Source organism: Oreochromis niloticus, linkage group LG14, assembly GCF_001858045.2.
Source record: "Oreochromis niloticus isolate F11D_XX linkage group LG14, O_niloticus_UMD_NMBU, whole genome shotgun sequence".
NCBI classification, from domain to species: Eukaryota; Metazoa; Chordata; class Actinopteri; order Cichliformes; family Cichlidae; genus Oreochromis; species Oreochromis niloticus.
Window position 1 is genome coordinate 5,491,821 of NC_031979.2, and position 13,325 is coordinate 5,505,145.

Consider the following 13,325-nt stretch of genomic DNA (forward strand, 5'->3'; position numbering starts at 1 on the left):
GGAGGTTTACCCTGGTGCAGGTGTGCTGCAGCGGTCAGTGGAAGAATCCGTGAGTTTCTCTGTGAATTTCACATTGTGTCGTAGCGCACTCGGTGCTTGCTTGGAAGTTTAGGGGTTTTTTCGCTGTAAAAAGAAGTTTTCTTCCCACGCACAACGGACACTAATGTTTTTGTCACTTTTTATGGAATCAAACTCAAAATAAGGTCAGTACTTCCACGCTTTAAACGCTGCATGCTACACTCTGTCCTGCACTCGATATATTATGATCTGCAGACAGCTGTTGTCACGAACGTCGCACTCGCTTACGTCACTGTCATGAGACGTTCTCGCAAAAAAAAAAATTTAAAAAAAATTTAAAAAAAAAATCACGGTTTTAGTAACGCAGTAACGCAGCGTTCCTACGTGAAAGTAACGGTAATCTAATTACCGTTTTTGCAATAGTAATCCCTTACATTACTCGTTACTTGAAAAAAGTAATCAGATTACAGTAACGCCTTACTGCCCATCTCTGGTCTTTATTGATATCTATCATCAAATCCACCTCTAGAGGAGCTGTGTGTGTCTGGCTGTGAGCCAGTGAGGTCTACAATTACAGTGAAAACTCTGCTGGTAACCTCCATTTATTGCCCAAAGGAATATACAACATGCTAATTGTGTAAAAAGTTAAAACGACATCAGCACTTACAACATCATCAACGGCTATATCAGTTACAGATTATCATTCCGTAGAAAAGATGAGCATGACATTTGTGAAATTCCATGATGGCCTAGTTCTGTGTAATTACTGCAACTTTATCCAGTCACAGATCTTAAGATGATAATCCAGTTTGCAGAGACAGGAAGCAAGCTGAGACTGGTGCTGGATGAGGCCTGATTTCACTGTTGATATACTGAACCACACACACACTCTCTGATCCCTGGATGTTGTAAAAGTACAGGGAACAATTAACTCACCGTAAGGCAGGAGGGTGAAGATGATTTAATGTTGATCTAACACTATTCTTCTGTTGTTTCAATGCTTATCTGTGATCTTATGGCTGTGGACTTGTTGGTACAAGTCACTGGGAAAGAAAAGAAAGATCTGACTGTGGAGAAGTCAGGTATTAAAATTTGTACAAATATGTAAAAACTAGCTGGGTCTGTCGGTGTATATATATATATATATATATATATATATATATATATATATTATATATATTATATATATATATATATATAATATATATATATATATATATATATATATATATGTGTGTATATACACACACACACACACACACACACACACACACTGCAGTAACTGAATCCCGAAGAAAGTGAAAGAGGAGAAAGGCTGTGGCTGTAAATACAAATAAATGCTCAGTAGTGAGCAGTAAAGTTTTTGGACCTATGTGGAAAAATGTATGCCCTCAGAATCTAGACCAGCAGATGCTTAATGGACTACACTGTGTACACGGGATGCACAGTAATTTTGGACACAACCTAAGAGTCTACCGTGTTGGCAGCTCTTTTAGGTTACTAAAAGACAGTGATGACTTGAGATAGGAATCCAATACTTCGATATCTTTTCAAATCTGATTTAAAAAAACAAAACAAAAAAAAAACAAAAACCACAACAACAGTGACAACATGCTGAGCTATTCAGTTCAGGGCTCTGTACTATGAAGCAAGTTCAACACACCCAGGTTATGTTTTCGTTATCTGGATTTACCCTAACTGTGGCTATCACACAAAGCTCGAAATCTTACCATCTTCAACTCTGCCACCTGTCTTCATGTAAGTGCTCCCATCTCCAAACCATACATCATATCAAGCCTCACTACCATCTTGTAAACCTACCATTTCATTTTTGCTTTTGTCCTTCTGTCACAAATCATCTCTGACACTCCACCCTGTCTGCACTCACTTCTTCACCTCTTTTACACTGCCTGTTGCTTTAGATGGAGGACCCCAGGTATTTAGACTCATCTGCCTTGCCTATCTCTACTTCTTGCAAACATCATAGTCCACAAAGACTCCTGCCTGACCTCATCTGTCAGCCTGTCTATCACCACTGCAAATAAGGAGCTCAGATCTGATAACTGATGTTATCCCACCCCTATCTTAAACCCTTCTGTCACTCCAACCACACCTTCACCTCAATTCTCTCTCGCTGCCCTCATACATGTCCTGCACCACCCTAATATCTCGGCATGTCCCGACTTCCTCATGCAGTACCACAATTAGTACCACTCTCTTAGCAGCCTATCACATGCTTTTTCTGATCCACAAAGACACACTGAAGCTCCTTCTGACTTTCTCTATACTTCCCCATCAACACTCTCAAAGCAAACCTAACATGTGAAGCCATACTGCTGCTCACTGATCATAACCTCTCTTCTTAACCTAGCTTCAATCATTTTCTCACATTACACCAGATAATCTGTACATATTACTATTCTTACTGTACCCCAGTAAGAAGTGAACTGCCTTCATAGTGCAGAAAACCTAGGGCTGACCTCAAAGTTACTAAGACGAAATCCTGCTTCATAGCACATGCCTCAGGTCAGCATTGTCCTATGTGGATTTCACTGCATGTTTTTAACAGTTTGAGTTAACTGCAAACTGAACCAGTAAGATCACAAAACACACCTTTCTGATCACTGATCTGTTACTCCTCCCTCCATTACTCTTTAAAAACACTGGAAACACAGGAAAAATGATTAACAACAAACACTTGAATGTGATAAAGTCAGTGGGCACCACTGAAACTGCAAATTGCTGTTATACCTACATTATATTGTAGGTAAACTGGTAAAACACTGAACTGTCACTCAGCCTGATGTCTGCTTTGGTGACATCACTTCTATGAATTTAATTTCATCTCTGGTGTCAGTAATGAATGAGAACCATAACATACGGCACACAATGTACTTACCATACAATATGGCAGGTGGTACAGGCTTAGCCAGTGCCTCTGAACTGGTGTTTTTCCTCTTCAGGACCGCATGTTGATGATGATGTTGTTGTATCATAGTCCATGGAAGGTGTTTTATTAATGGTATCCTATCCGTACAGACTGTACTGATCCTGCTGTGTCTCCAAAGAAAAACTGGTGTCTTAAACTCATAAGCAAATTCATGTCAGCTGCTGGCTACACACATAGTGAAGATCTGTGAATATCGAGTGGAAAAATCAGTGTGAGTGCATTTAGAGATCATGTGGATGTTGCTTTACTGTTTGGGCTTTAATCTCTGTCCAGTGGCTTTGGTTCTTTCCTCCTCCCCACAGTTACTTTGGATTTCTTCCTTTGCTGTTCTTCCATGTGCTTCTTGAGTTCAGCTCAGAGCCATCAGAGCACTCCTCCTATGATGGCGGAATAATAAACAGCTCTAACGGCAGCCTGGCTGTCCTCTCCCAAACTGTTGTGACACATCAGTCAGATTACCAACATGTAGGGTGTTTGGAAAAGCAAAGCAGCTAATTGCCATCACTGTTCTCACTGACAGAACCTGACTCGTGCAGTTTATGTTCAGACTCAACTCTGTGCCCTGCCAGTTTCTCTGGTGAGGTCAGGTTGCATGGAATCTCAGCACACAGGGGGGGAAAAAAAAAAAAACCAAACAAAAAAACAAAACAAAACCCCAACATGCAGCAGCCTGGAGAGCATGAGCTCATGCTTGCAGCGCCTGGCTGACAACGGGGAACTATCAGCCAGCAGCTATGGACGCTTTGAGTTTTCATGTTGAGACATCACAGTTGCACAAGAGAAAGAGTGAAATATGATTTGTATGACATGCCTCAAAACCTATGTTTAAGTTAGATTATAAAATGGGGATGTGTCACTGGATAGCTATGCAGTCAGTGTCATGACCATGTAGGAAGAAAATAGCTAGGATCAGCTCACAGGGGGAATCTTGGCTTTGTTTTTAGGAAAACTTTTTTTAAGATCTGTATAGTAATTATCCTAAGCAAAACAAAAAAACAATATGATTTATGTTGTAACTGGGCAGTGATAAGAACTGACGACTTAACGGGGAGCAAAATGGGACATGATTAAAAGAAAATCGGTCATCTTAATCACATCTGGCACTTTGTATTTTTAACTTCTCCATCTGTTTGTGTTTGCATGGAAACTGGAGGGAAGAACTGTAAATGAGAGTGACCTTCAGTGATTAGAGTGTGACACCGTTTAGGTTATCTGATCTGATCCCCATCTGCAACCTACTACATGAATTTTAAATGTCTACATTGTGTGCCATACATGTGTAACATTTGCTTCCAGCTCTAGGGCCAAGAAGGTGTAGCACTCTGAAGGTAGGCCAGGGTTTCATGGAGCTGGGAAAAGTTTTGAGTCAGATGATAGAGAGAACCATGGTTACCATAGTCTGCTTTGTAAAGTGTTGTGTTTGTTGTGGTGCGTGGTCAGCACAGCAACAGGTTGGTACTCATTTTGGCCGTCATCCTTTCAAAGCTGAACTCCGAGCCTCAGTTCTTTCTCTCTGGGGAGACATTCGATCTTTTTCATGCTTGGATGAAATTAGCATACATCTCCTCAAGAAGAAAATATGTGCCCACAACTCTGGAGTAAGACTATACACATTTTGCTAGTTTGGTGGCAATTACATTATCCTATATTTCTTGTAGGTTTTTAAAAAAAAAAAAAAAAAAAAAAAAAAAAAAAAGCGCTTAAGGACAAAAGACCAAGCACGGACAAAATTGGATGACTTGTTTCAATTTGACCTCTAGGGTTTTTTGCCATACAAAGAGTCTGCAGTCTCCCCCCCCCGCAACACTAATCATACACACTTGATAGTTAATTATGTAGAAATGGTTATCCAAGATTCATTTCAGCTTAACAGAGGTGGGCTTGGGTCACCTTGTGCTGCTAGAGGTGTGCTCTGGTTGTGCCAGCTAGTGGCCTTCCTGGACTTTGGGTCAGTTTGATCTCCTTTTGTTTAATATGTGCATTGAAGGACAATATCCCTAACCAAAAACAAACAAACAAACATAAACTCATTGCAGGATTCCTCACAGTGTCATGGGAGGCAAAGGTAATGCCATCCAGAGTATCTGGTTAGATACAGTACCATATTTCAAAAGGTTTTTAGAGCTGACTACAGTAACCTCAATTTTATCTGAATTTACAAGCAGGAAGTTAGAGGTCATTCAGGTCTTTATGTCTTTAAGACATTCCTGTTGATTGGTGTGTGTCATCTGGCTTCAAAGGAAAAGCAAAAGCAAAAGCTGGGTATCATCTGCATAGCAGTGAGATTGTATGCCATCCCTTCTAATGATACTGCCTAGGGACTATTTATACCATTTGTTCTAACTGACAACATAATAATATAAAATAATTCTTGCACAAAAACTTCTTCTTGCAAGAAAGTGGATGTCCAGGTGATTTTTTTAAGAAGCTAGATTTAGTTTCTGAACCAGTTATGTTGAAGTGTTCACTGGGATTTTAATGCAAGGCCCTTAACGTCGTTATCTGACACACAGGGATACCGCTTTAGCCTTGAGAATCTGCTTTAGAATGCATATAGGGTGGTAGATGGTAATCAAATAAGCTCCAGCCCAAAGTGTAGTTTGACTCAAATCTGGTGCAGTTTCAGTTTACTTTCCCAAAGTCGGACCTGTACTTTTAAAAGTTAAACTAAAACTAAAGGTGTACTGTAGCCGTTACAATGTGAAGCAAAAGGTCTTGGCCAAGAGTCAGTTTGCAACAACTTGTGAGTCAGAATAAGTTGAAAACTGAAGCCAAAGTACCAAAGACAGCAGATACCCACTTGGTCTGGTTTTATAAGTCAACCAGTCCCCAAGTACTTGGAAAAACATTGTAAAACAAAACATCTAGGAACAGTAGAAATGATGACATAATAAAGGAGTGAACCACACAATTCTCCATAGGCTGTGGTGCTTGATGGTGTTCTTGGGGAAACTGAACTGTACATTAATAATTTATCATGCATTGTAATTAAGAGAAAACTACTGACTAGAACTAAAGAAAAACTAGTTTGAAGGCATTTTGTAAAAAACAAAACATCATTGCAGTTACACTAACATCCCCATTACTGCAAACTTGTCAAGAAGTGAAATCTCTTCAGTTCGACACCCGTTATCAGTCAGCTGTCCTCTTGCCCTTGGAAGATTTAAAAACATCCAGATAACAGGTTGTGTGAATTATGCCAATTAGAAGCTGATAATAAATGTGTCTTCTGTATTGTCCTTATTATTGTGGTGTGGTAAAAAAAAACCCCAAAAAAACCAAAACAAAACACTTCATCGCTTATCCAAGAGTAAGTCCTGTATTTGTATGTGAACAGCTGAGCTCAGACATGAGGATATCTACAGGGTGGGCCATTTATATGGATACACCGTAATAACATGGGAATGGTTGGTGATATTAAAGTCCTGTTTGTGGCACATTAGTATATGTGAGGGGGCAAACTCCTCAAGATGGGTGGTGACCATGGTGGCCATTTAGAAGTCGGCCATCTTGGATACAACTTTTGTTTTTTCAATAGGAAGAGGACCATGTGACACATCAAACTTATTGGTAATGTCACAAGAAAAACAATGGTGTGCTTGGTTTCAACGTAACTTTATTCTTTCATGAGTTATTTACAGGTTTCTCTTTGTTCACAGCCATTGACATGTCGAAGAGGTTAACACGTGAGGAGCGGATCGAAATTGTGTTGATATCTGGTGAACGCAGTAACCGGGTCATTGCAGCAGATTTCAATGCAAGACACCCTACGAGACCACCCATCTCCCATGCTACAGTTAGCAAACTGCTTGCTAAGTTTCGTGAAACTGGTTCAGTGTTGGATTTGCCAAAATGTGGATGCAAGAAAACTGTTACTAATGAAGAAACATCAGTGGCTGTCCTAGCTTCATTCAGCAAGAGTCCACAGCGTAGCACTCACTGCATGTCACTGGAGAGTGGCATTAGTCGAACATCCCTTCGGCGGATATTAGCTACTCACAAATGGCACCCTTACAAACTCCAGCTACTGCAGCATCTCAACGAGGATGACCCAGATCAGCGCACAGAATTTGCAGAATGGGCAAAACAAAAATTGGAACAGGACCCTCAGTTCACGCAGAAGATTTTGTTCAGTGATGAGGCAAACTTTTATGTGAATGGTGAAGTTAACAAACAAAACCACCGCTATTGGTCTGACACTAACCCACATTGGATGGATCCCTCCAAGACGGTTGGAACAACAAAAGTGATGGTTTTGTGTGGTATATGGGGTACAACGATAGTGGGTCCATTCTTCATCAATGGAAACCTCAAGGCCACTGGATATTTTTAATTGCTACATGATGATGTGTTTCCCTCTTTATGCACTGAAGCTGGCACGTTCCCTGAGTTTTTCAAGCAAGATGGTGCACCACCACATTATGGGTGCCAGCGTCCGAGCATTCCTAGATGAACAGTTTCCTGGAAAGTGGATTGGTCATCGTGGGCCAGTTGAATGGCCCCCAAGGTCTCCTGATCTGACCCCCTTAGACTTTTATCTTTGGGGTCATCTGAAGGCAATTGTCTATGGTGTGAAGATACGAGATGTGCAGCACCTGAAACTAAGGATACTGGATGCCTGTGCTGGCATTTCTCCTGCGGTGTTGCTATCAGTGTGTGAAGAGTGGGAGAAGAGGGTTGCACTGACAATCCAACACAATGGGCAGCACATTGAACACATGTTATAAGTGGTCAGAAACTTGTAAATAACTCATGAAAGAATAAAGTTACGTTGAAACCAAGCACACCATTGTTTTTCTTGTGACATTACCAATAAGTTTGATGTGTCACATGACCCTCTTCCTATTGAAAAAACAAAAGTTGTATCCAAGATGGCCGACTTCTAAATGGCCACCATGGTCACCACCCATCTTGAGGAGTTTGCCCCCTCACATATACTAATGTGCCACAAACAGGACTTTAATATCACCAACCATTCCCATTTTATTACGGTGTATCCATATAAATGGCCCACCCTGTACAACATAAGGTTTCCAGGACTTACTCTGTGTGGAAACCTCCCTAAACCCAGCATTTCTACGATTAGGTTATCAAAGAAGCTTTGTCAGCTGGAAAACTGACGCTCTTCGAGACAGGTTTGAAAGATGGTGTTCCCTTTTCCCAAACTGCATCTCTCCGCATGCTTTACACTATAATTTAGAGGCAGGCTTCGAAGTGCTACTTAAGTGGAATCCGCAGCTGATTTTACGAGTAGGTGGTATTCAGTGCGGACCCATTCAGACGGATGAGTTAAAGACCTGAAGGCACGGAGGATCAGAGGGGGAAAAAAAAAAATACTGTGGTAATGCAGCATGTGTAACAGGGTCATAAATCACATTGTTATAATTACACAAAATGTGTTCTAAACCCCCAAACTCTTCCCTTTATACCTGACTTTTAGGACCTCCAAGCCTGTAGTTATGTTCATTATCAGTTAGAGCCCCTCCTCATTCTTTTCTTCTTCTTCTTTGGTGCAACCATATAAATACAGTGTACCCCTTTTGCCTCTCCCCTTTTCTACAATTCCCCTGTGGGAGAGGTTGGTGTAATTTCTTTCCCAACACTGTAAAACACTCATATAATGCATATTTAGCCACCTGGATGTTTCTGATTGTGATTTTAGTTCAATTATTGTCATTATTAAGCCTGTTTTTTGTTAGATGTTACAAATGTGTAGTATGTGTGTGCCATATGTGTGTTCTAGGGAACGTGAACACTAGCATGAATAGATAATTCTTGCTAGCTTGGAAGTTGTGGTGGGTTAAGCTAACCCTCTTCCCCACTGTTTGTGTTTGGTCATAGGAGCTGGAGTGGGCAAGCTATTTATTTGGAGGTCTTTCTTTCTTTTACCGTTTTTATCAGGTATGTCGGATTTCATGTTGTTGTTTTTGTTTTTATCAAATATGTTACGTGTAAATGCATATTTTATGTTTAATGTAATAATAAATGCCAGCCCTTTTCTACAATTCCCCCTGTGGGAGAGGAGCTGGAGTGGGCAAGCTATTTATTTGGAGGTCTTTCTTTCTTTCTTTCTTTCTTTCTTTCTTTTACCGTTTTTATCAGACACAACGCAGAAACCCACCGGTTACACATGTACTAACCACACTGTAAACCCATCTGAAACTAGGATTAGGCTTAGTTTTAGTTTGTATTGAGAGGGTGTGGGTATGTGTGTGCGCACAGTTCCACAATGCACAAAAGGTCAGGATGATGGATTCCCAGACTGAAACAGCAAGAAGGGACATAATGTTCTGTCTGCATGTGTGCACGGTGTAAAGACAACACACTGCTGAATTTATTGGCCCTCGAGGGCCCTGATAAAACTCATCATGAATGAGCTCATTTGTAGACGACATAGCAGAGTGTGTGTGTACTGTGTGCATTTTGGGGGTGAAAGTTGGCGAGTGGGAGTATTCTTTTGCAACACTTGTGTTTTGGTTAATTAGAAAAAACGCAAGTGTTTTCTGCCACTGACATGTTTGTTCAGGATTTCTTAACTTCCTCTCATGTTTGTCATGACGCTGCTCTTTCCTGTTCATCTTTTGTACGGGTTTTTGGCTTTTAAAGCTGAAAACCCAATTTAACACACACACAAAAAAAAAAAAAAAAAAAAAAAAAAAAAAAGGGACCTATGAAAGCTGCATTTGTTATCACTACATACATGATCCTTTACATGCCCAGGGAAATGTAATAAACGTATCCAAGTTCTCTGCATGTGGATGTCTAATCATTCTTAACTTTAGATGTACATCTCAAATTTGATAAGCATCTAAAGAAGATTTTAAAGATGGTTCAGACTAATCTGAGTTGTTATATGTTCATTCAACATGACATGCCAACTCCATTTATACCATTTTCCTGATTTGTCATATTGTATGACAGTCTGGTGTGATCTGGTGTTTGTGCATCAAACAACTTATGAATAAATGACAAGTCAGTTCAGTGGCATACAGTTTACGTAGTTGTGAGAGTTCTCATTCATTTGTGTTTTCTTAAATTAGTTTTTAATCATATGAGTAGTCTGGCACCAGAGTAAGAAGAAACAGTAATGGCACTACTAGGAGCATGGTGAAAAGGCAACCGTAAAAAAACCCCAATTCGCAGATCTAAATTTGGACAGTCAGCGTTCTCCATGCATGGAAATCACCCGATTAAACTGATCACAGATATGAAATCTTTCACAGTAAAGGTCGAGATTTGGTTAAAGGTAAATCAGATCTGCAGTCATTTTGATTAATTATAACCGATATCACGGAAAAATGTCTAATGGACACGCCATTCCACCACGTCCATTTCACACTTTGCCTCTTCAAAGCATGAAATAGACATGCTTTTGTCATGAGCTGTGTGCAGGCAGGAATGGTGGATCCAGTGTGCAGACACTAGGAGGCAAACACGTGAACTCAAATGCAACAAAATTGAAAATACAAAATAAACTTACACAGGCAGGTAGACGGAACACACAGCATAGGATGAGGGAGATCACAACACAGACCAAACAAAACACAGGGCTTATATACACAGAGGGAGCAATCAGGGAATGGGAGACAGGAGGGAAACACAGCTGGGACAAATCAGGGCTAACAAGACAAGGGAAGCAAAACCAGATACATTAACATGAGACACAGACTTTCAAAGTAAAACAGGAAACACAGAGACGCGGACTTGATAAGGGAATACAGCTGGCAGGTGAGACAGAGCAACTATGGAACACAGAGACACAAATCAGAAGACAGAACTTTAAGAAACCAAAAGACTAGAAATGATAAATAATGGCAAAATCAAAGTTAAATAATAATGATTGAACTTTGTGATTTCCCACAAAATGGCAAAGAACAGTAAGCCATTCTCTGAGGAATTTATCAAAGAGTGTTTGGTGGACTCTGTAAGTGCTCATATGCCCTGTGAAAAAAGAAGCATTTCAGAGTTTGTGAAGCATAACAAAACAGATCGAGGACACTGTGGGAAATCTGGAGCTTCAGTTGTGAAACAACACTTTCCAGAGAAGAGCCGCGATGTCTCTGATACAGTGAAGTTAATCATGTTTGTACATGGGATAGAGTTTGAGATTACAGACGAGTTAGCAGGTGTGTGCTCAGTGAAAAGGACTAGGACAGAGAGTGATTTATTTAAAGGTAGCTGCATGATTTCGATAGGCTGGGGGATTAATGTGACAAACTGGCAGGTGTTACATGGTTACAGGGCTGTCCAAATCTAACAAGGAAAACTGTTGGATTTTTGAAGCAGATGTAAGAAAAACTGAAATAAACCTAAAAAGCAAACCCACTGCCACTGGACATCAAATAGACTTGCAGATCAAATCTACATTGGGTCCGTCGGTCCGTGATCAATTCTGGACGTCCAAACTAGTTCCACAATTTGGACGTCCAACCCAACTTCGAGGTCAATATGACGTTCAACATTTGAACTCTGGGCTGGGTAATTTTTTTGGGATGTCATGTGGACGTCTATGACAGGTGCGTGAAATTTATATGATTAAAAAATGTAATATTTTTTAATTTACAAATATCATGTTATCTACATGATATATATGAATGCTGATTATTTATAAACAAACATTATTTTTGTTTATACATAATAGGCAATAGGCATATGAATCAACATCACTGATTTAATATCAGAATCAGACAGACATTATTAATTGCAGAGGGAAACTGAGTTGTCATAGTAACAAATATACAACAAACATCAAGCACTCCTATAAAATGAAGTCTAGAAACAGAGATATTGATAAATAAATATGAATACAAAAACAGAGATATAGGTATAAATATAAATATACATCTAAATATAAAAGGACGCAAATATGTGTGCACATATATGTCATGGCATACAAAGGTAACAGGGTGCAGTGAGGTGTGATTTATTCTGTTTCGCATGTGTGGACCTGACCCAACTGGATGAATAAAAGAATCTGAACGTCCCCTCAGACAGCGAGGCTGAAGGAACCTGCTGCTGAAACTGCTCTTCAGATTTGCGTCATGAACTGATAAAACATATATTGCAGCCTGCTGCATACATTGAAGGATCTGAGCCTTTGTAGACAGTAGAGCCGGCTCAGTAGGCAGCATCCGTGTTGGCATTATGTGTTAGCCTATTGATTTATTCAGTACACGTGGGTAATTTTGGGGGATTTTTAACATTTTCCTGTTTTTCTTTAACTGGTTTATTTATTTTAGTTAATCAACTTATGGGTTTGTAACCAGGTTAAAAATGTCATTTAATGTCATTTTTAAAATGTGTTGAAATCCATGTTAAAATGTACAATAATGTTGGTTAAAGTATTTAGACAAATTTGAAATCCCTTTTGCTCTTTTAAACTTATGAAACAATGTGTTTCATATGTTTAAAAGCTCATTTGCATTATATATGGTTCATTTTTTACAAGTATCTGGCTTTTATTTGAAAAGCTTTGCAAGAGGAAGTGAATGTTGTTGTAATCGGCAGCCTACTCTGACAGAAGTTGCGACGGAAAGTGAGTGAAGTTTGCGCAAGTTGTATGAACTGAGCTATCTGCTCAACAGTCTTTGTCGATGTGCACATTTTGCAAACCGTCTGTGAGAAGCTCAGGACATTTCTGCTCCAAATCCACTGTGCAGCTGCTCACTTTTGTTTTAGTTCAAGAGCCCAACTTGGAGATGCCTACTGATCACTCTGCATTCCTTCACACATAACTGTTTCTCTACAGAAAACGTGCACTCGACCCTCTGAAAACATGGGATTACAGAGCCTATACATGTAGAACCATTATTAAAAACGATGTCTAAAATGAGTCTAAGTTTGACTTTGAAAAGACGTCCACAACAACCGCATTTGGACTATAAATAGCCCGTATATGTAGGTCCTGCTGTTGACAACACTAGACATTCAGCAGATGTTGAAAAAAAGATGTTGCCTGCCGTTAAAAAACAACCCCTTTATTGGTCCAAAAATGACTTATAAAAGACATCATCACAATGTCACTTTCCACAGTGGGAAGTGAGTTGTGGGAGTGAGTCAAGGCGCTTTATATTGTAAAGTAGACCCTACAGTAATACATACAGAGAGAACCCCAACAATCATATGAGCCCTGTGTGCAAGCACTTTGGCAACAGTGGGAAGAAAAAACTCCCTTTTAACAGGAAGAAACCTCCAGCAGAACCAGGCCCAGGGAGGGGCGGGGCCATCTGCCGCGACCGAAGCTAGGTGTCTGCATAGCAGTGAAAATGTAAGGTATGCTTTCCGGTGATGCTGCTTAAGGGAAGCATGTATAATGTAACCAGAACTGGTCCTAGCACAGAAGCCTGTGGCACTCCAT

General features: G+C 40.0%; 1 long non-coding RNA gene across 5 annotated transcripts; it reads right to left on the reverse strand.

Moving 5' to 3' along the window:
* Positions 1 to 510: 510 nt before the first annotated feature.
* On the reverse strand, positions 511 to 10,488 carry LOC102079914 (uncharacterized). Of its 5 annotated transcripts, none has more exons than XR_001223005.3 (5): positions 10,449 to 10,488; positions 3,217 to 3,401; positions 2,918 to 3,072; positions 2,632 to 2,681; positions 511 to 917 (listed from the first exon to the last, which is right to left on the reverse strand). It is a non-coding gene; the product is annotated as an uncharacterized LOC102079914 (long non-coding RNA). The 5 variants fall into 5 exon arrangements; XR_001223004.3 differs by having other exon boundaries at positions 2,918 to 3,078; XR_002064422.2 differs by having other exon boundaries at positions 2,918 to 3,401.
* Positions 10,489 to 13,325: the final 2,837 nt, after the last annotated feature.